General features: G+C 44.6%; 1 long non-coding RNA gene across 1 annotated transcript; it reads left to right on the forward strand.

Moving 5' to 3' along the window:
• The first annotated feature begins 8,564 nt into the window (after positions 1 to 8,564).
• LOC308058389 lies at positions 8,565 to 23,145 on the forward strand. Its single transcript, XR_013925786.1, has 3 exons — positions 8,565 to 18,267; positions 19,495 to 19,599; positions 19,911 to 23,145. It is a non-coding gene; the product is annotated as an uncharacterized lncRNA (long non-coding RNA).
• Positions 23,146 to 23,244: the final 99 nt, after the last annotated feature.

Here is a 23,244-nt window from a genome sequence, read left to right on the forward strand (position 1 = left end):
TAATCAGGCTAAGGATTAGCAGTTAGGATAATAGTAATAATGGTGATGGTACTTTGAGGGAAAGAGGAGGGGGTTGTAACAATCAAAAACAAAATGGAGAAAGGCCACCCACAAAAACGTGTTGAAGGGGTGTAAACAGCCTTGAGAGTATGCACACACATCCTGGAGCTTCTCACGTTCAAGTAACACATCCCACTTGCAAGCAGTTAGTGTCAGACAGGAGCCTTTCTTGGCTGTAGTAGTTGAATTGCAGCCTGCAATTAGGTAATGTTTTGTTTCAGGGGCCTGCTCTGTGGGGGGTACTGCTTGTGCAAAGGCTGCCTTTACTTCTGGATTTAACAGTGGCGTAGCCTCCGAGGAGGAAAATTATCTCATTAACTCTTGGTGAGGAGACAGTGCGTAGCTAGAACGCTTTACATGAGTACAGCATGGTCTTCATCACACGATGCAGTTTGTAATTGCTGATTGCTTTTTGGCTGATGTTGAAAGCTTGCCTGTCAATCCCCACCTAGAGTGCAAAGCAGTAAGTAATCGTGCCCCCCCACCCCACCTCACACTCAAGTTCAGTGTGGGCTTCACAGAAGAGACAGGACAGGCAAGTGTTACTGCAGGAGAGGCTCATAACATTTGATCGTATACAACTCTCCAAAACTATACATTAAATTCCTGAAGGAGCATACTGTAGGTAGGTTTTGTGTATGAGTGCACATGTACATACTGCATTTCAGAAGTACTTTTTCCCTCCCTCTTTCTTTTTTTTTATCCTTTCTTTTTTTTTTTTTTTTTTTGTTACCACCTTAAAAAAAAAGTGGATAGGGTTTTTTGGGGGGGTTGTTTTTTTTAGTGATAACCATGGACACTGAGAAACCATGTGATTTCTTATATGTAGGTACTTCCAGGATAGGATTGTTCTTGCTTGCAGTCAAGCATTAACAATTATCCCATCAGTTTTTTGAGCATTTAGAAGAAAACAGGATTTAGACCAAAAGTCATTTTTTTTATTGTAGCTTTTAAAAGTGAAGTATTAAGAAAGTTGAAATTATGTTGTTTTCACCAAGGTCATTAAAAGTTTGGAAGACTTATGTCGGTGAAAGCAAATGAGTGTGCAGAAGACAGATACTGAGTATAATAGATGTTCTACCCAGATTTGTCAGTTGGTCAGTCAAGATCTTGAGACTTGGAAAAAAATTATGATTCACCAGGTGCTCGACCTCTAACCCTGATTCCTTCTCAGGCCTGTCCTGCACACTCCCAGGTTTCTCCTTGTACATGAACATAGGCTGTCTTTTCCCGCCTGCCTCCCCTGCCTCGCTCCCCAGCTGCACGTATGCTCCTGAAAGCCCAGATGGTGCTTTTAGAGAGTTTGCGTAGTACGTTGTGTTATCTGTTATTCCCAGGGGATAACTAATTATTTTTTTTTAAGTGGATCCTTCCAGACATAATGACATAACAATTAACTATAAATGGAAAATTATCTGAAATCAAAAGTCAATTTGAAACTCTCGTGCAGGAGAAAGAGAGAGGGGGAATCTGAACTTCGTATTCCCTGCATTTCTTCAGGATTGTCCCCTCAATGCTGAAACTCCATTTCCTGGAGAAACCGAAGAGTGTGAGCCTGCTGATCTCTGACACGCTGGTGTCCTCGCCAAACCAGGTAACAGTGTGGTTAGACTATTTCTGTACCTTCTGTGATGCGGCTGCCCCTGTGTTACAGCAGCGTGCTTGTGGGTAACTGGCTGTTGCCCTTCTCTAAAAGCAGGAGTTACACACACAGTCCTGCCAAAAGTGCTGCTCTCGCCTGTACAAATGACAGCTAGTAGGAGTAAATACTGACCAAATGGACAGCAATTCCTGAGCTTTTTTAGAGCACAAATTGCTACAAGGAATAGTTATTTCTTTATGCCGCTGTGCTTTATAAGGGAGACCAGACTTATTTTGTGGAAAGATGGTATAGGGTTATTCAGAATTCGTGACTGATTAGTTAAGAGGCAAGAATAAAGAAGCATTTCAGCACAGACCAAGGTTCATTTCTGTTTATCTGAAAGAAAACATCATTCTGGAGGTGTCTGTCTGGTCTACAGCTCATATAGATTAGCTGCTGGGGAAGCGCTGCTTGTGACACACTGCGAACCTGTGACTGTGTCTTGTGTGCATGTGCTCAGCTTTAACTGCAGGGTAGAGAAAACCTAAAAATGCACAAATGTATGGCACCCAGCATGGGCTCAAGGCCTGAGATGTCTTTTTGCTTTCAGTTTTAAATATTTCATTCTGAATTGTCCTCCCTCTCTGGTGCGATTGTTCTCACCACAACAGCAGGATTGGGAGGGTGGGTGAGGGCTGTTAATGCTGCATGAAATGAATCCCAAGTTACTATCATGGTGGAGTACTTCTTTCCTCTTCCAAGGGGAAATAACTGAGCTGGTGCTGAAGTGGGCATCTCTGCACACAGTGTACTGCACATCTTTAAGTACACTAAGCAAAATCCTGCGCAGTCTTAATAAAAGTGGAAGACAGCCTTGATTTTGATAGATAAGAACAAGACTTTAGGGAACAGTTTTCCAAAAAGGGCATGTCTGGGAAACTAGACTGCCTCGTCACTAGGGTTGCGGTTGACTTGGCTCGTACTGATGGTTCCTGGGTTGCTGACATATGGCAAACACCAGAGCTGTGAATGGAGAGCACCTCAGCGATGCCAACAAATTGGCTCTACAGAGCGTCTTGTGGCAGGGCTTGTTTTTGCTGAAGACTGGAATTCGTGTGTGTGCTGTATACGGCAGCATTTCTGTTTTGATTAGAAGGAGTGTGTGGGAAGCTCTTTGTACTTGCAGGCTGTGTTATTAAGGTACAATGATTTATAACGATAGATATGGGATCATCTGAACTGTAAAGTTTTTCTCTGTGGAAATCTGAGATAGCAAGATAACTTAATGCTTTCTGTGCAGATTAATTATAAAGAATTACGCTTAATTAAAAGGAATATTTTACTGTACCTTAATCCAAAAGATCCAGAGTCTTCAGGCTCCCAGTGGGCCTCTTGCTATATCAGTAGAGCTGGAGAATATTGGCAGTGCAGGTGGGAGTTACAGTTGGGTATTACTTGAAGAGTTTGAACTTCTGACCCATTCAAAGGGGAAAGAAGGGCTATGGGAAATCTGGGAGAGCTGCAAAGTCAAATAAACTGTTTGTGTAGGCATTCAGAATGTACTGTCAGCATGGAAGTCTTTTTGCCATTAAAAAAAAGTAGAAAGTGTGCTCTCTGTTCAGTATTCAGAGTACTTGCAGCTAACAGACAGCTCCCCGTACTCTATCTGCTAACTACAAAAAAGCATATGGGAGAAACTTAATATGTACAGAGAACAAAGGGATTAATGTCAAGTACTGCTGAACAAATTTGTTATCCAGAAACTCTGAACTGTGTACAAGTCTGGAATGCATCTGTTCTCCCAGTATTGCGCTAGTGTAATTATTTAAGAGGTATTCACGTGTTTACTGTCTTTACTGTGTTTGCTTTGCAGAGACCCACTGGTAGGTCTGGCCTTTGTGAAATCTCAGGCACAGTCATGCGTGAACGAGGTACACTTTTCATTGAGTGAACCAACAGCTCAGGTTCTCAGAAGATGTTCAAATCATGACATGCAGAAAATAAAAGCAAAAGAAAATATTATCAGATATGCACTTACATGTTGCAGAAAGTCATTTAACATGGCAAGTGTACTGTAGCACACTTAAGCATACAGAAGATATCCTGAGAAATAAGACATTTATTTGATATAATATAGCAGATTGTCTTTTCCAGTGTCTTTGCCCCCACCTTTTTGCAACCATCAGCTATTTCAGTTGTTATTTACAAGATGTATCACTGCTGGCAGCACTGTGTTGGTTTTGTGCCTAGGGTTTTTGTGCAAAACCCCTGTGCCTAGGGGTTTTTGGTTTTAGCCAGCCTTCATATCCTGCTGTTTCCCTTACCGTCCTTGTGATTTGTATACAGCTACTGAGCAAGACTTCAGTACCTCCCAGTGGCAATGCATTCAGCTTGGAGCTGAAAGGCAGAGTGCTAACTAGAATACAGAGGGATGCAAGTCTCCAGTTTTCCCCTGCGACACAGATTCTGCCATCTATTGTCTCCTTTCTCTTTCCTTTTTACTGCCTCTGAAGATATAAATGTTATTTACACTCAGTCCATGATCAGGCCTGATGATTTCTTTACTGCTAAAATTGAACACAGGAAACCTTCTGACATTAATGCAGCAAGCTTGATAGTGAGTAGCTGCAAAAATTTACTACCTTTACAGTAGTAGCTTAGTCTGTTGTTGAAACTGGAGCGAATCTGATAGTCCTACTCAAGAAGATCATTGTGCGTTGTAAGCTGAGAACCAAGCTGGTCACTGTCTCCTGTTGGTAGATGCACCTGCTAAGAGCAGCAATGTAGATTGGGACCCAGAAGGAGAAAAGTAAAATGAATTAATTCAGACTGGGTTTTTTTCTGGATGTGTCTCATTCCCTGTGGTTTTTATTAGGATTCATGGTGAGTAAAAAATGTCACTTAGACAGAAAACTGCTTGAATCTGATCTGCTCCTGAATGAACACTGAGGTGAGATACTGAGGCTGGTAGTAAATAAGATTGTTTTGGCCAGAAACTTCCATACTTAACGGTAGGAGGAAACTTGACTGTGTGCTCGTGTTTCATCTGCCTGTCTTTCCTGCTCTCTAGCACAACGATAGCAGTCATGTTTGTCCTGCATGACTTCTGTACGTTGTTAAGACTTGGTTTTCTGTCATTGTTCTGATACGCCGCTGCTCCTGCAATGAATTCTGCTATTGTTACCTCCTTTTTTTTTTTTTGTTTCCTGGGGTTTTTACTTTTGCAGCTTCTGGGTATGTGCATTCCTTGAATATGTTTCAGGGAGTGTATTCCAGTGCAAATCAATGGGATGATATGATAATTTGTCATTTGGTACCACAATTTTGGCAGAGCTAGCTGAGTATGAAACTTTAACAGACTGGACATTAAAAAGCAATGTTGAAGTTCCCTCATGTGCTATGAACTGATGTTTGTGTGAGCTATGAGCAGCATATTTCTCAAGCTGTGCTGAGCTGGGGATGATGTTTCACCACCATTTCTTTTAACCACCAGTGAGAGAACATGAACACATGGATACAAAACTGCTCTGGAGAGACTGAAAGTTTATTCCTGCCTCTGCCACCAAGTGGAGGCTGCTCAATTAACTTAATTAGAACTTAATTTCCTTTTTCAGTGTGTGCCTGATTTGACTGACTTTAAAGCATATGCCATCTGGGAGATGGATGTGTTTTCCTATAGGCTTATGCGAGGTCCAGCTGCAGTTGATTTTCTAGATGCTGTTGTAGTTCAAATGATGAATAAATTACAGTTTCAAGGCATTTAATACCAATATTTGAAAAAGCCATCATGGAATTATTTTTTTCTGGGCTGAATCTGTACCTAGTAACTCCAGTAAACGGAGACTACGAGGACTGTCTACCTTAGTACAGCATCAGTATCATGGTTTGTATGCAGAGAAATAGAGTATTGCTGATTAAATTGTCCAGTGATTTGTATGGGGATCCAGAACTAAACATTTACCTGTTTGTTACAATACTTAAAAATATAAACCCAGCAGCTGCCATTGTAATGATCACAGCATAAGGTCCTCGGTGTGTGTCTAGCCTCAGAGCTGTTAGACCCTCTGCAGCAGCCTGGAGAGTTCCCTGGGGTGGGGCTTCCAAAAGTGAGAGTAGAATTAGTTGCAGATCACTGGTTCTGCTGTAGCGTTTGCTCTGTGTGGCTTGAGGAGTGTTTCTCAACTGTCAGATGTCTACATACAGGTTTGCAGGTACTGCTAACAGGTATCTTCTACACCCGTGGTCCCCCTGGAGCACCTTCCTTCAAGGCTCAGGGATGAGAGGTGTAGACAAAGCACAGCTCTTCATCTAACAGTGCTAAACCCTGCTCACCTAGATTTCTGGAAGGAAGATTTTACTTGTGTTCACTGGGTGTCCACAGTTTTAACCCTCTTTCATGCTACAGAAGGAATCCTGTAGGTGTATTTTTAAAAAGAACCATGTCTGAAGTCTGTTGGGTAGTTTCAAAAAAGTAACCACCTCTTTAAAGTAGTTTGGGGTGATAAGATGCTGCCACTGAGCTGAGTAACATACAAGGTGGAGAGGTGGTTCGTTGTGTGCTACTGGCATTGTACAGTCAAGAGGACTGATAGCTTGCATGTTGTATCAGTGGCAGGTCTGTGATGAGCTCATATATTCGAAGAACAGAAGCTGGGAAAATGTATGCAGTGACTGACAGGCTTTTTAGTTGCCTTTTGTCTGTTTTAAAATACTCTTAATTAAATTAATGTCTTCTGAATGAGAGACTGCAGAGCTGCGCTGGCAGAGCAGTGTTCAGTAAGCAGCCGTGCTTCCCGCTGACCAGTGGCAGCAGGGTCAAATGATGTTCAGATGGAGAGGGCTGGTGCTGAACACCTGATTTCCCAAATATAAGAACAATTAATTCATTCAGCTTTTGCTTTAATCAGGCATTGGGGTAGAAGCATGATGATAACTACGCTTCCTTTGCAGTTGTGCCAGTACTTTCTCGTGGAAAAATACACCCACTCTGATTGTAACAAGGAGGCAATGTAAAGCAGAATTCCAGTTAAAGCTGAGTTTAATTTGGCTAAGAGACAGGATGCAGTGGTTTTAATCAAATGGAGAGCTTTCCTGTGAGAGATTGAGTTACTCCACACTAGCAAATGTCTTGTTTTATTTTTTTACTTTTGATGCGGAAAGAAAGTCAAGAAGTGGAGCTCTAGCCAGCTGTACTGCTGCTGTGTCAGATCCATGGATTTAGTTTCCTTTAAGAATTATCCCTTGCTCCTTTACAACATGCTTGTTTTCTGTTTTGCTGTTTTCTCTTGAAAAGGGAATTATCAAAGGTGACAGCTTTTCATCATTTATGAAGTGTTTTCTATGTAGGATTTAACTTCCCTGTGAAATGCTTTTTGGGAAAAAAGCCTTCATCAGTTACAACAGAACAAGAAAAACTGCATCCCCCTTTAAATGGAAAGAAGTAAAGTTGACACCCAAGTCGATGAACTCAGGGAAGACCTCTCTCAAAACTGAAAAAATAGATCTGGTTTATATTTTGCCAGAAACCTACAGTCAGAGGAATGCCGAGTGTGCACAGTGCAGTGGGGGGAAAGGGCTGTAACCCTCTCTGTGACGCTGGGTTAGCAACCTGCTGCCCTGCCATTGCATTGCCCTTGTCTGCTGGAGGTGTGAAATAATTGTCTCAGCAGAAGGATGGAAATTAATAGGTGTTAAATTTATTTTGACATGGATGAGCTGTGTGCTTCAGAGGGGGAAAACTGCAGGCATAATGCTTTCGGGAAATACAGTGAAGCAGTCAAAACTCAGAAGTTTGTGAAGCATATTTAAATATCAACATCTCTGACAAGTCTCAATAGCTCATACTGCTGCTGAAAATGAAAATGGGCAAGTTTTTCCCTAACTGTCAGGAGGTTTGTTGGACACATTGAGGGCAGGATTCAGAGTTAACTAGACCTAATTAGTCTGCTCTAGCTTGGTAGTGCAGACAGTAGTAGCTGTACTGACAGTGAAACTCTGCAGATTGACACAAAACCGTACAGATGCGAGACCAACCAAGATAAACTCGCGTCGTCTTTTCATGCATGTGGTGGTTCATGTCCTCAGGTACGAATTTTCTGCTCTGGGCTTAAGAGATTATTTCTATGAATGACTTCTCTGTCATTATGAACTTGAGTAACCAAGATATGTTGAGGGGTATGTAGATTTCTGAATTATAAACAATTTCCAGAAGGAGATTCCACCTTTTTGCTGAATAAAATGCACAGTAGTTCTATTTCAGAGAGACGTCATTGTACTTTATCAGGGCATATACAACTGCTACGAAAACATAAGGGTTCATTTGGAGAAAAGATTAACTATTCAAAGTGGCCCAGAGTTTCTGTGGCAAAGTGTTAAAAATAAATACTGATAGTGTTATTATTAAGTTATTAAAGGTATATCTATTTCTATGGGGGGAAAACATGATTCTTAGGGAAGGTATTCTGAGGGACAAAATTGATCTGTGTCTGTCTGGGGGCAGGTGGGGGGTGGCTGGTGGTGTTCTCTCTCTTGTCTCTTGCCCGTGCTCTCCTCTCTCTGCTGCCTGCTCTCTCCTCTCTTGCTCTCTTTTCCTCCTTTTCCTCGGTTTCTGGCACTTCACTTCTCATGGAGGACGTTGGTGTGACAGCTGTTGTTCAGCTAAAGCTCTGCTCAGAGCAATCCCTGTAAGAAACACAGAGTTCTTTTTTTTTTTGCACTGTTGTGAATTGAAGTATCTCAGATTTACAGAGGATTGCTGCTTTTTAGTATCAGAGGAAAGTAAGAACAGAGTAGCTGAAATAAAATCCTGCTTGCATTCTGAAGTCTGACATAATTTAGGATATGGGATGTTGATTGCCATGTTTTTCTACATATTACATAGCAAACTTCAGGTGTTTAAGAGAGCTCCCACTAGGCCATGAGTGAGGAGAGTATTTATCCTGCATATTAACCTTGACAGGACGTGAAATGAAACTCTTGTATTCAGGAGACAATTTTATAATGCTCAATGAAGAGAGCAATGCCTTAACTGCTGTCAGCAGGCTGTGCTGAATTCATCTGAGGGGAAAGTTTCTTTTGAAGGATTGCACTGTACCACTGTCCGGAGGGTATTACAAGGGTTAAGTCATTTTTCATAGAACACTTTCTTTGAATGGAATCTGTTCAGATGAAAAATAACCTAAAGAAGAGAAGAAAACACCATTTCAGGGTTTTTGTCTCTTCAAGCAAATGACATAATAGGTGGGATTCCCCTGAACACAAATCTCCCTGTGCATACAGCATCTCATGTAAGATCTCTCATGGATCACTATGGCACAGTATGAAAGTGTATTAAATATTGTAGCGTCACCTATTTGGGCACTATTGACTTTCCAAAAACAATCTTTTACAGGATTTTCTCATCAATTCTTTAGATGTTTTCTAGTCTGAGCTCAGTGCCTCCTCTCCCCACTGCTTCATGGTATCACTTCTGCATCAGCACGAAGGTAGCGGGAAACACACCCTAATCCCAAACTTGGTATTTTGGCGTTCAGAGCATGCTGATGCTGACAGTAGGACAATGATGAGTTGTGTGGCAGGAGGAGCAGCCTGGAGGCATCACTAAGAGGCAGTAATCCAGGGCTTCTGTCAGGCTTTGGCACAGTGTCAAAATATGGCAGAGCTGTCATGCAGGAAGCCTCATTGCCTGGTTACTCAGTGCACAGTCTGTAACCTTCTGTTATTTTATACAGAAGGACTGGTGGTGTAGTTTATGTTATTTTTTAATATAAAATGCCACTGTGTAATTGTTCAGCATTAGGGGAAATCTGGGATATGTGGAATCTGCCCAGCAAAGAGCCCGTATACTGGTTGTGGTGGTTTACCTGCATTACCTGCATGTTGCTATTTGTCATTTGTCTCTTGATCGTTTTTACTTCTCCCTGACACAGTCCCTGGCCCCAGGCTGTGGGAAATAGATTGAGCATGAACTGGAAGAGGAGCAAGGACTGTAACCGAATGGCTTGGCAGTGGGCTTTGGGTGTGCTTAAGCCCTCTGACATTTAAAGTTGTTGTAGAAGCAGTTAATGTCATCTGTGACACGAACAAAGCAGGCACACGGCTGTGAACTGATGTTTGGGAATGGATTTGGTAATAAAACAGTGTGTCCACACCGCATCATGGCACAGACAGACCTTAATCTTGTTCCAGTTTCAAAAGCAGTCTAGCAATAGCAACCGGGACCTCAGCTCGCGCTGCTGTGCTCCACTGGTGAGCCCTGTCTGAGCGCTGGGCTGTATTAGTGTCAAGTGTGGGAACGCACCGGTGCCTGCAGTTACCATGCTGCCCCGCTCCCTGCAGCTGCCGGGGGTGAGAGGAATCCCCACCGACAGTGGCAAAGGGACGGAGAAGTTGGATTGACCAGGAAAGATCAAAAGGGCTGCGGGACACAAGTTTGGCTGGGTGATTAAGACACAGCCTAAGCTGTACAAAGACGTTTTGGGTGGTCTCCCAAGAAGAGGAGTTTCAAATTAGCTGAAGGTCAGGAAAAGTGCTGCGGTGTGAGCTCTGCAGTGTCTGTTTACTTCAGGTACCTGGGGGTGCCCAGCTCAGCTCAGAGCCTCTTTGTGCCACAAATGGGCACGTGCAGGGGTACCATCTGCATGCCTGCTGGGGAGATGGGGTTCAGCTGGGGCTTTCATAGCCCACCAGGCAAGGCAACGGGGCAGATACTGTTTTGGAGGAGTCCTGCAGGAGCTGGGGATAGGCAGGATGAGCTATTAGGCTGTACAAACTTTGCTTTCTGTGATTTTGGCTCTAGAGTGGGGTGGGGGTGTATACTCCTTCCACATGGTATTTTTAACTAGCTCATGTTATGTTTCTTTGAACCCTTTTAAAATGTCAGGAGACCGAAAGGTTTTTTTAAAACAAGCAGAGCCTGACAAACTGCTGAGGATTTGCACCTGTGAAATGGGGAAAAACTGTCACTAAGGGAGGTTGTTCCTTCCTAGGTAGCGCCTGCTCCCCCCGCAAGCCCCAGGGAGAAGGTCAGGAGGTCGTGGTGGCCCAGCACTGACCAGCCTTGGCAGCACTTCTCAAGCAACCCTTGTTACATGTTTTACCTGAATATATAAGTAAGCATATTTTTTAGAAGTGAAATATATATTAAAATATATAAAATATACATATATGTGCTGTCCTTCTTATATAAATAAAGGTGTGGTATTGGAACTGGCTGCCTGCTAGAGGTGTGTTCAGGTTGTCATCTCATGCACTTCACTGTGGCTTGTTCAGAGGGGAGCAAAAGTTGATTTTATTTTTCATTTCCGATGTCTGGCAGAATAAATAAAGAGTCTAGAAATGTAGATAAATGACTGGAATTATTGTAAGCAATGTTGACCAGAGGAAAAAGATGCTTACTTTGTTCTCTTGGGATTTTGCTGCCTTTTTTTTGTTGAATGAAGTTCTTCCCTTTTGCCCTCTGAAATTAGCCAGAAGTTGTTGATAACTTCTTGTTTTTTGTTTTCTCAGCCAGCAATTAGTGTTCAGCTTTAGAGAGCTCTGCAACCCATCACCTATTTTTAAGTTTGATGTGGAAGAAGCAAAATAAGTTTTGTGATTCACATATAAATGAGAATTAAATATTATTTCTGAGTAAATTAATTATGCTGGAATTCATGGGCTGGAAAATCAGCTGATGAAAAACCAGTATAGCACCATTTGAATTAAAACCTTTCTTATAATTTTGCTATAAACTGAATTTATGTAAATGTACTTTCCTAGTGTAGCAGTAACACTAAGCTTAGTCCTGCCACCTCTGAAGTCAGTGCCTGAGCTCCAGGAGGGAGGTGGAACACGTGGGCTGTGCCAATGGGTGAAGCTCTGATTTGCTCATATCTCACAGTGTCTTATTTTCAGCATCTCTCTAGGACGGAGTTTGAAGCTGGACTCATTAGGTAGAGGGAAAAGAACATTAACGTGCAGGGAAAACCCTTTAAATTTCAAAATCTACCATTACCAGTTGCTGGACTCATTATATGTCAGTAGGTTAGGTTTCGACTTGAAATAGGCTTTTGGCTCAGGGTGCAGTTGCAGTTGCAGGGGGTGTCTGACAAGATGTGAGCTAGAGCCACGAGGTGTTCTTCTGGGGCTTGCCACATCTTGTGGCCTTACAAACATGGCTGTGGGCAGCTGGAGCGGAGCAGGTTAGGGCGAGGAGGACAGACAGCTGCAGACTTTCTCGAGCAGGTAGAAAACATGGCAAGAGGCAATTTCTTCTTCATAAGGGCACGTTGCCACTGCCTCTTCTCTTGGCTCTGCCAGCAAAAAAAGCTGATTTCATGATTAGGAGATGGCCAGAAGGCTGGAAAATGTAAAAGGACAGGAGAAGAGAAATGGGGTCAGGAGCTGGGAGTGAAAGGTTGATTGCTTGGGAGTGTTGTCCCCAGGCATGGACCATGGGCAAGCAGAAATAAATTGTGTGTATGAATAGAAAATAGATGGGGTCTGACCTTGCTTACCGAGGAATTTAATGAGGGTTCAGACAATGAAATCAGGGGAAGGAGATATTTGTCCTAATCTGTGTTTATCTTTACATAGTCTTAGAAAACACGTTCTGTATTTTAAACAAGGGAGCAAGTACAGAGGAGAGAGGACAGCTAACCTCTCTGTCTCTGAATGCAATTTTAACAAGAGGTCCCCAAGCTGACGTGGGCCTGTATCATCATTTGCTATGGACTTTGTGCTTTTATTAGAATTACTAGCAAAGTCACAAACTCAGTCTGCTTGTCATCTCCTGAGATGAAGGGAACAGTATGATTGTTGGAATGGCTGATGTTGGTGCCCCTTTGTCATTTTAATCTACTAATGTTATGTTTTTGGGTAGAGAAAGTGTCATTATTACATGGATGGGCAACAGTACTTCACTTGGGGTTTGGTTCACTGGTTTTGCTTATTTAAACATTGGCAAAAGGTACAAGTTTTTATTTTCTTTTCTTAGTGTGCGGAAGGTCCAAGTTGCAACATTTAGGACTTGATCATGTCCAAGATGTGATGGAGGCTTATGGCAGGAACTAAAAGATAGTTTCCTGCCAGATCTGAGCTGCTGCCCAGGGAAAAGAAGTGATAGAACAAAGGTTACAAAGAGAGATTTTTTTTCTTCTTTAGACAGCTGGCTAATCTTTCTGTATTTGGAAGGTCATAGTCACAAGGCAGAGATGGAGTAATAACAGCAAAGTGTGTCTGAGAGAATGCCCCACTGCATTATGGCTATTAGGAAAATACCACAGGAATTAATTCTTTAAAAATAGCTCAGCATTACAGGCACAAGGGTGTGACTGTGGCTGTAGGAAAAAGCTCTAGCTTCTTAGTTCCTAAAGTTTAAAAAAAAAAAAAAAATCCTGTTTGCTTAATATTTATCTCGAGGAGTAAATTGGCCTCTCGTGCCAGAGAAAACAGTCTTTGGGTTCAGCAGGTCCTGAGGCAAAGAAACTTTATTATTGTTGGGGCAGGATCTGGCAAACACTGCCAGCTGCAGTGCTTTATACCCGACGTGAATCTTCCCGGTAGACAGAGGCCTAAACTTAAAAGTGTGCAGCTGAGGGTAAAGGCTCTGATAGCCTGTTCGTCAGCAAAAGCTCGAGACCACAGCAGCAACACAGAGCTGGGAGATGGAGAGAAAAAAGTTGGGGTCCTGAAACAAACTGGAGGGTAAGAGAAAAAGGGAAAAGTAGGGAAGCAGAGAGTCGTGAGAGGAGAAGGAAGGAGTAGGAGAAGGAAGAGGAGGAAAAGGTGTGTGTAGGGGGGAGCAACCTGTGTGGAGGATGGGGAGCTGTACCCCCACATGGTATGCTGCGGTGGGCGCATCCAACTCCAAAGCGCACACACACACGCTTACCATGGGCAAGATAAAGAAATACTCTGGTTCTGAATTCGCAGCCTTAGCTGCTTGCTGCTTAATCTAAGACTCTGTTATGCTTAGAAGCGACACCAGTGCCTGCTCTCTGCTGTTGGTGGAGGGTACCCGTCAGGATCCCAGCTGCTAGGGCTGCCTCTGCGCTAGGGGCGAGTGGTGCAGGCTGGGTGGGCTGTACAAATTCAGGTCGTTGTTCTTTGTGGAACGCCCAGCCATGGAGGCTCAGAGGCAAATGGGGTTTCTTCCAGTTTAATTTATAGAGACTTGTTTTGAATCTGTTCACACTGGGGGCTCCAGCCCTAACTGAAGCCAGGAGCAGTGGGGGCAGGATTGGGTCCCACCAGGAGTTCGAAATCCCACTGTGTCAAGGCGTGCGGGTGTTGTGATGCCCTGGCTGCCTGCTGGCCTGCCATACAGATCCCTGAGCGAGCCAGCACGTGTGCACGGGGCAGCACAGCGGCGTTAACACTGGCTGTGTCCATGCTGGTTTATCCCACTGGAGACCTCAGCTCCCACTGGGGGAAAACTGGCACATCTAGGGCCCATCCAGAGTGGTGTTGGCTTGGCACTGGGCTTCCTAGAGCAGGAGCACTGTCAGCTGCGGGGGCTGCCCAGGGATGAGGGCCCTCAGCTGCAGCCCAAGCTCTGCAGCAGCCCAAAGGGTTGTAACATCTGGAACCAGAGGAGGCAGCTTGAGCGTTTGCATTTTGCAGGTAAGCGTGCCAGTATTCCAAGTATAGTGCTTTTAAAATTGCTGGTAGGTCTGTTAAAGAGCTTCTGGCAGGATGGTGTCACTGTGGGCTAGACTGGAAGCTCTGCAGCAAAACTGCTGTAATGTGCTGAAATGCGAGGCTGCAAGAGCTCTCCCTTTGTCTTGCCCTGATGCTGCCCTGGTTTAGTGTTGTTGCAAATGCACTTCGTAAAAGACTTTGAATGTTGGTAGCAGTTGTTAGAGAATCTACGCTGGAGCCTTTTAGAACGCTCTGCTTAGGAGACAGGAATGACATGTTGTACCTAGGTAGGAAGAAAGCCACCTGTGGCACAAAGCAGAATATGGTAGAGAAAGGAGGGATGTTGCATTTCAGTTCTTTGAGGTAGGCAGAAGAGTTTGTTTGTTTTCAGGTACAGGAGAAACAGGGGTTTAAACAACAGTCCTTACCTGGAGTAAGAACTCCATTTACTACATCTGCTTTGAAATGCTGCTTGGATGTTTGTTACCCGAGCACCAGCAGCAATTCTGCAGTGAGTTTGCCAACTGCTTCGCAAAGGGCAGGGGAAATGCCTGTTACAAATTAACTAACAACTGAGATAAATCGCATATGAACAGCTCAGGGAGCATGGTGATTTCATCAGTGTCTGATCTACTTGCTTGTCTCACGGCTGCCCAAGTTCCTTTGTAATGTGTTTTTGGTTTTCTTGGCTGTCTTCTTAGAAGTGACCTTCTAGATGCCCCGTTCAGAGTTCCTTCGGGAGAGAAATTCAGATGCATTTCTCTGAGCAGCTAAGAGGATTCATTTTAATCAGAAGCAAATTGTTATGTATGGTACTAAGGAAGGACCTGATCTAGTGCCACAGAAGCCAATGGCAGCTGGGTCCCAAGTGTCTTCAGCGTGACTTGCTGGACTGTGACGGCAGCAAAAGGGCCGAGTTTGAGGTCCAGGCTTCTGGAAGTTACAGACAAATGAAACTTGTTTGTAACTTTCCCCCCTTCAGTAATGCTGCATAATGGAGGCTTTTAACTGTTCTTTAACTAACTGCTTCTGCAGGTTAGGCTAGTTGACTTGTCTCTGCTGTGGTTGTGTATCTGAGGACAGTGTGTAGCAGCAGGATTTGCAAGTTCAAGTAAATGGTGTTTACCTGCCTCTGGGTGGACGATATAAGCATTTGCCCAGTTCTCTTATCTGCCATGTGGCTGGGTTTACTCACCTTATTACAACAGTATAAATAGGGGAGTGGAGAGGTGCACAGAGAAAATTTGCTACCAGTCCCTTGAACATGTTTGGGCAGCTCCCAGGCAGCCTCACCCTCGGCTGAAAGGCCCATGGGCAAAGCCTGGGACCACTGGAGCCAGCTGATACCACTGGAGCAGCCTGTGCCTGTTCTGCTGCAGCTCTGTACAGTTCCCTCACGGGTGCAAGACGTTTGTCTTCTCAAAAGCACTGTCATCAAAGGGTAACCTCATCTGCACAGTCTGTACACATCCCCTAAGGGAGCTGTTGCCCCGTCACTGAGATGTGAGGCGTGGGTTGTCCGTATTGAGTGTCAGGACGCAGCCATCATTCCAAGGATGTTTTTAACAGCAAGGTTTGAAAGTCCCCCTCACGTACTATTTTGCATGCTCAAGATCACCTTGTAGTCACTGTTGGCAGCCTCACGTGCTTTGGAGCTGCCATGTTCCTAGGCTGTCCCAGGCAGACCTGCCACTGGAAAACTCACCAGCTGCCGTGTGTGTGTCATTCCAGGGCCAGGGATGGAGTCCGGTTGTTCTGCAGTCCTGTGCTGTTATGTGCAGTTGCAGGACTGCTTGCATTCTCCATTTGTGCCTCCTGTCGTTTCACCCATAGCTGCCTCTCGAAGGGTCATAGTTCAGATCTGATCACCACATGCTCGGGATGTTGCCCTGTTTGGGGTTTTTGTGCAGCTCTTCACCTGCGTGCTAGGAGCACGCTGTGGTACACCGGGGGGGTCGGTGGGAGCAGCTAGTGCAGAGGGTGGTACTGAACGGGTCTCCTCTGTTGAGGGTCCCTCATCGGGAAGAAAGCAGACTTGCATGTCAGGGAAGGAAAATCTCCTCCTTGTCTTCATCAGGGAGCGTGAAAGTTTGCACTTGCCTGATGTCTTCAGTAGCACAGCTCATACCTCTGACAAAGGCTGAGTAGGAAAATGAAGAGTTAAGGACCTGGTCCCAGCCAGCTGTGGAGGGTTCGTCATCATCGGTATGTTTGCTACGATGCCAAACACGCTCTTTGGACTAACTGGTGTCCTGGGAGGGCATGGCTGATCAGAAGATGATGGACTGTGTTACGAAGAGCCTGAGTCAGAGGCCCATGAACAGGAGCTCTGTGGCTGAGCCTTATTTGAACACTCCCAATTTTTGTCTGGCTCTCTACCTACCCATGTAAGCTCATCAAAGGCCATATGGTGATGAAGGCATCCCTTGAGGTACCATCCATGGACTTTCTCTGCCTATCTTCCATATTAATGATTTATTTTTTTTTCAAACCCCAGTCATATGTCTTTATTTGGCAAACAAATTACTCCAATAAAAGCTGACAGATGCGTTTCCCAGCAAGCGTGTGAGTGTGCCAGGGCTGCTGGCTAACACACAGCCGGGCTGCCAGAATGCCGAGGTCACCAAACACCCCACAAAACTGCCTCATGTACCTCGTGGGTAATTAAACATAACTTGGTTTTAGCAGTCAGCCCTCGGTAATGGAATTCAGCCAGTTTAAAATATCCTTTCGTAGGCAGGATAGAACCAGTGGCATATGACAGGAAGGTGACTGAATTGCTCCCAGTTTAATGACACCTCTAACTACGCAATTAAGGTGCCTGGTTTCTATGTAAATTGATGTGCCCTATGGAGTCGTGGGATTTAATATTAGCGAGCAGTTTCATAGTCTTCAAGCCCTGTTTATACACTCCAAGGCACAATAACTAAAGGGATCTCCTAGGCTATTAACAAGAATCACACATATTTGATATTTCAGAGAGAACACTAAACACCCTGTCTGGGCATGGAAACTTTGAAGACAACTTCTGCTGTCCTCCAACTGGTCCAAGAAACTGAGGGAAGATGGCAGTGTTTCCTGACCTAACTCAGAATTCAAAGGGATGAAATTCAAAGTGTGTCTCTTGGATGCCCCTCTGAATCCCAGTAGTCAAATTTCTCACCTTAGACAGTCTTCCAGCTATTTTCCTCGTTTACAAGCATAACTGGCACCGCTCAGTGCTTATTTGTATTTAGTTCTTTACTCACATCAGGCTGTACGTCAAGGTGGTCTTTGCTGAGAACTCTGGTGGTGTCACCGCCAGCTGAGGTGGCCCACATCACGTGAGCTCCAAGGTGAGGAACTCTTGTGCTCGACCTGAACCTAGGGTGTGAGAGTGCATTTCACTGTGCCACTCTCAGTATTTATAACTAGATGGAAAAGTCTGGGAAAAGGGTAGAAAGTTTACTTGCACTTGGCATCCCAAAACACCAGTATTAAGATACAGTGAGTAAGTTCCAACATTTGCTGGAGCAAAATAATAGGCAAGAGACTTGTTCTTTTAAGTCAGCCAGCTTTTTTTTTTTTTCTTAATTTAAAATTTGTGTGTTGCCTTTGATCTGTTACCAATCGCAAACCAGGGTATACTTTTGACTGCTTATCTTTTTCTCTGGACAGTTGTGCCACACACGTATTACTGTGCTCATCTGGGAAGAAAATAATGGAAAAACATACTTCAGATTGGCAGTGGTTCTTTTTTTTGGCAGAACCACTGTGGAGCAGCTGTGTGACAGCCTGAGACAGGATCCGAGGAAAATGTGTTCTAGGAGTGGACTGTGCAGCTTTTCCAGCAGGAGCGTCCATGGGGCTTCCCATTGTGCTGCCTTTGTGGATGGGGAATGTGCCACCAGGGGGGAGACTGACAAGAAACCGTTTGACAGCTGCAGCAGGAGGGAGACCAAGGGCAAGTTGTCTTCCTCCTTCTTCCATGTCGGGCTGCTGTGTGGGCCGAGAGCATCTTAGAGGTACAGCCAAGAAACACAGCTGTCTGCCCCCGCGTTGATTTCAGTAGCTTGCAGGACCTGAGGGTTGTAGCCCCATTCGGTGTTTTTTCCGCAGGGGTACAAGGTGTGATCGCACCTGGGGACATCAGTCACAGTCCTTGTTGGTGACTGGACCCCAGTGTGGGGGTGGTGGATCCAAGGATCCTTGGGATTTTATTCATAGGGAATTTTGTAAGACTGTCCCACAGCTGCATCTGTGGTGTCTCTGTAGGAAGAGGTAGTAATTGGGGCAGGGGCAGCAACTTCTCCCCCTCCCTCGTGCCTGTTCCTCTTGCTCTGATGCCGCCTCCCCAGCCCTGGCCCTTTATGACCGGTTTCTTGTTTGCTGGCTCTGTTGTACATGTAGGTCTGCAAAGTCCTTTTTGCAGATCAGCCGTACTAAGGGCTGGCCAGTTGTGCAAACTGACAGGCAAACTGTGCGTTTGCATCAGGGCGTCGGCAGAGCATTTCTGAGGGAAAGGATGTGCTTTACTATTCACGTGACACTGTGACACTGCGGTGTCCTTAGAAAGCACCCTCTTCACTTGCAGGCAGTGCACAGGGAGCGCTCCCATGGCTTACATCAGGACTTGTGAGACCGGGCCGTAGGTGGGTTCGGGGCTGTTTCTGTGGGTGTCATTCTGGGGTGCTGGGACCTGCAGGGACACTGAGCCCCGTGGGCTCCAGCTCCCCCAGCAAACGCTGGCCAGCCCTCACCAGCCAGCTCTGCTCCAAACAGCTCCCGGTGCGGCTGGCAGCCAGCTCACACCACGGGCAGCCCAGCCGTCCGCAGAGAGCCCTGCCAGGGAGAAGGGATTTGGTAGTGTGGATGCATGGATATCGATTTAATGGCATGGATACAGGTATTATGTGCTATCTACCCTCAGGGCCTGAGGACAATCCCAGGCATGTTTAATTGACTATCAGCGATGGCCTCTGTGGAGTTCACAGAGACTTAGTTTTTGCTAAGTTGGTATTACTACAAACTAAGCCATTTTGAAAAAAGAACCTTTCTTAAATCAAGTAGAACATTATGTGACTGCCACCAGACCCAAGAGGTTGTGCATTGTGTATCGAAGGTTAAAGTTACCACCTTCCTTGCAGAGGGGAAAGATGGGCACTTGATAAGATACACATCCAGTCCTTTTGTTGTTTCAAAGCCAATTGTTTTTGAAAGGCTTTTGTTGTTGTTGTTGTTGTTATTTGCAGTAAGAAGCCACAGGTACTGAACCGGAGTGTATGCATGCCACAGTAATCCTGCTCCATACATAGGGGAGTTCTGTCTTGGACCATCCCAACAGGAGGAGGAATCTGGTGAGTCCATTTCTTCAAGTATTTTACCTAAAGGGGGTGTCACAGATGGAGTGATGCACTTCACTCATAAGACAGAAGCAGCAATATGTTTATTGATATAAAACAGCAATTTAACAAATTTTGATAGCAAATGTGAAAGTGGTATGCTTGTCGATGGCAAGGTACACTTGATTATTCACTGCACAGGGGACAGGGTCAGACAGAACTGTCAGAGAGACCCTCCTCTTGAGTCATGAGTTTCAGAAAGGACCCCCTTGCATTCTAAACTCCCCATGCTGTACCTCATCTTCTCTGAATACACGCTGTACCAGGGTTTGCCAGGCTCTGAATGAATAGCAAAAGGATTCTGGATGAGAGTCTGAAATGAGATCATGGGCTGTTGAAACGCGTGAGAAGGAAAAACCTGGGAGAAGAGTGTGGAAGAGGACTATTCCTGGCCTGGACAGAAGGTAAAAGCTCATAAAGTAGGTGGTTAACAAAAATTACTGGAAAAGCGCTGTAGTATCTTGTGGTCAGAGGAAGGCAGGATTTGGCTGTCCACAGAGCGAGGGGCGTCCTTGTTCTGTGTGCAATTATACAAAACGTCTCCTGGTACATCCAGCACAGAGGTCCTGGAGAGATGGCCCTTTTGCTCTGGGGATGTGGTGTCTGTGATACCTGTAGAAGAGTGGTTTGATGGCAATGGAGGCTTGTTCCTGGGTCTCAGGGAGTCCTTTAATAGCTGGATTATGGGAAAACAGTAACGTGGCAAAATCTGCCCACGTACTACAGAGTGTGGTTAAATATTACTAAGAGCAAAGAAAGAAATGGTTGATTCTTAACAGCTATTGGAAAGCAACCTGAGGAAAAATAATGATGGAGTGCCTGATCTACAGAGCAGGGAATTATTTATGTCTTTATCCAGAAAATTCAGATCCACTTTGCCTTATTGTTTGACATGTTATTAAGAAAATGAGGGACAGATCTATACTTTCGACATGCATCAAGCATGTGTAAGCATGATATCCCAACTGGCTCTCAGGAGTTAAATTAGAGATATTTTTTTTTAGGAGAAAAAAGGCAACTTAACATGAAAAGTCCAGTGGCCACTCACATCCTGTAACTGGATCAACTATCCTAATCTCATAACATTAGCCGGGCAGTTTGTCAAGTTTAAGAAGAGAGATAAATAAAAAATAGCCTATTTTTTAAAAAATGGTTTATCTCAGCCCAAAGCAACCAGCAAGAGCACTGTCTAGAGGACACTTTGTTTCAAAGCAAAGGAACGAGGTTTGGGCTTGGAAGAGTTCATATGAGTGCACAGGGAGAACTGGTAAGAGCAGAGCAGCTGGAATGTGATTTGATTGATTTTGGACGTTGTTCCTGAAAACCTACTCGGAGCTGGTGTCTGAACTGTATAGGTGCCTCAGTCTGCACTGCTAAGGTTGTCTTTGCAGTTGCTGAACGCCTTCCTCTCAACCAAATGCAGCATCACGGACATTGAGGATGCATTTCCTCGCTTACTGCGGGGTCAGTTTGATGCAGTAGCTGTGCTCTGAGAACACTTTAGCTTTCAAAGCTGGAGGACATCTCTGTGTTCTTTCAAACCAGTACTGGAACTTACCTCTAGAATGTCTCATTTCTTTCTGAAGTTGCAGGTTTACACCAATGCATCACTCATCTTATTTATTTTTTTTTTAATTGGTGTGGAAAATCTGAAGTCATAAAACCTTGTGTGACTACAGGACATCAGGATGAAACAGCAGACAAGAAAGTGGTTTTAACTACCAGGAAAACTTTGATAATTTGGCGTTTGAGATCTAGATCTATATAAAGAACAATTGCATAGGATTTAACTGGGCCTCAGTTGCCAAGTAATGACTCTCTAACATATACAATTAAAATTTTAAGGGCAGCTATAGTTTTATCTATAAGGTTTTATCTATAGTTTTAGAGTTAACAGACAGCTGTAGTTTTGTCTTGCTGCCTGTCTGTAAATGCAGAGTGAACAGGTTGCAAGGTGGTTGCCACGATGCATGGCTTGATCCAAAGTCTGTGATTTTCACCATCTTTGTGGCAATCACTGTGCCTCACTTGCAGGGAGGAACAACCTATAATGGGGCACAGAGAGAGAGACCTTGGCACCTGGACTGGAGGCAGGTGCTCTGTTGCCTCTTTTCTCCAGGAGGACGGAGTAGGATGCTGGAGGCTGCTGTCATGAGCATTCTTCTGCTCAGGGTTGTCATTTCGTGACTGATCTGACTCTTACTAGGGTGGCTATTGTTATCTCCAACTCTATCAAAACCAATGTTTTGACCACCAAGTCTAGGTTAATTTACTAAAGGGAAACGAGGGAAGCTTTTCTCCAGAATAAATAGGCTTTATTGAAAGCACTCACGAGTGGCTTAATGACGTGGCTCTGATGAGAGGTGAGGTGACTGTACAGAATGGAACCTGGAAACAAAATCTTGTCTCAGTCCCTTCTATTGTGCTCACTTTGTTGTCAGCAAATGCAGTAAATACGCATTGCCACTGGTCATGGTACCTGTAATTTATGATGAATCTTTATTTTCAATCTTACGAGGGGAAAAATGTTTAATGTGTCTTTTAGAAACTTTACACTGTAAGCTGGCACAAGGTTACGCAGTACATTTGATAAATATTGCCGTGTTAATTTAGTGCAGTTCCTTCTGCTTGCCCATGGATTTAAGCAGGAATTTCTTTTGGCACAGTCAACCTGTTGATTAAACCCTGAGCAGGAGTGGCAGTTATAACCTACCGGCCAGGAGGACCTCAGGCCATGGTCTCATCTCTTCCTTGAGGCTCATGTGAACACGGTAGTGTCTGCTCTGGCCTTGCTGAGGTCCGTGGCTACAATTTGCTGCCTGAGAGGGCCGGCACAGCAAGGGTGGGCACAACAGAACCACTGGCCAGCCTCACCTTGGCTCTTCAGAAACACGGAGAGGTGACACATACAGCATCGTGTCACAGCACCACCAGTGCCAGAGGGGAGTGACTTACAGCCACAGCAGCTCCTTCAGAGCCAGGCTTAGGACCTCAGCATCCACCGTCCGCCACTTCAGCTGCGGCAGGGCTTTACAGTGTTACTGGTTTGATCGTGACGATGAAACGCGTTCGAAAACAGAGACCCCAAACCTTCCTTGTGGCACCGGAGTACTTGTTTGTTTACCTTCTGCATTCAGTCCAATTCGGGGTTCTAAGGGCCACCTGTGAAGGGGCAAACAGCTCTTTCAGTCTTGAATAGATAGGAGATAAGGAGATAGGTTCCTGTTTTAACCAGGGGATATCAGCCTCAGAAGGCTGCGGTAATATGTCGTGAAGACCATCTTCATCCACTGTAGATGAACCAGAGCAAAATGTGTTAATCTTGTTAGATGCCAAAGAACGTACCAGTTAGTGCAGGTTCAGTGCTGTGTGGAACTACGGTAGCTGCTGCTGTGTGTAAAATGGACGTTTCATGTTGCAGAAGCGCTTAAATTACCTGTGAAACTGTTCTTTACAAAAGGCTAGGTTGAAAATTGTCAATCTTCCTTGTGAACAATACATATAATGCTCTTGTCATATTATAGTGAAATGCGCTTTTCTTTTTAAATTTGGTAACAAGAGCTACTTCACTTTGGTTGAATTGTCATATTTTGATTCATT

The sequence above is a fragment of the Falco punctatus genome, assembly GCF_963210335.1.
Source record: "Falco punctatus genome assembly, chromosome: 1".
Classification (NCBI taxonomy): domain Eukaryota; kingdom Metazoa; phylum Chordata; class Aves; order Falconiformes; family Falconidae; genus Falco; species Falco punctatus.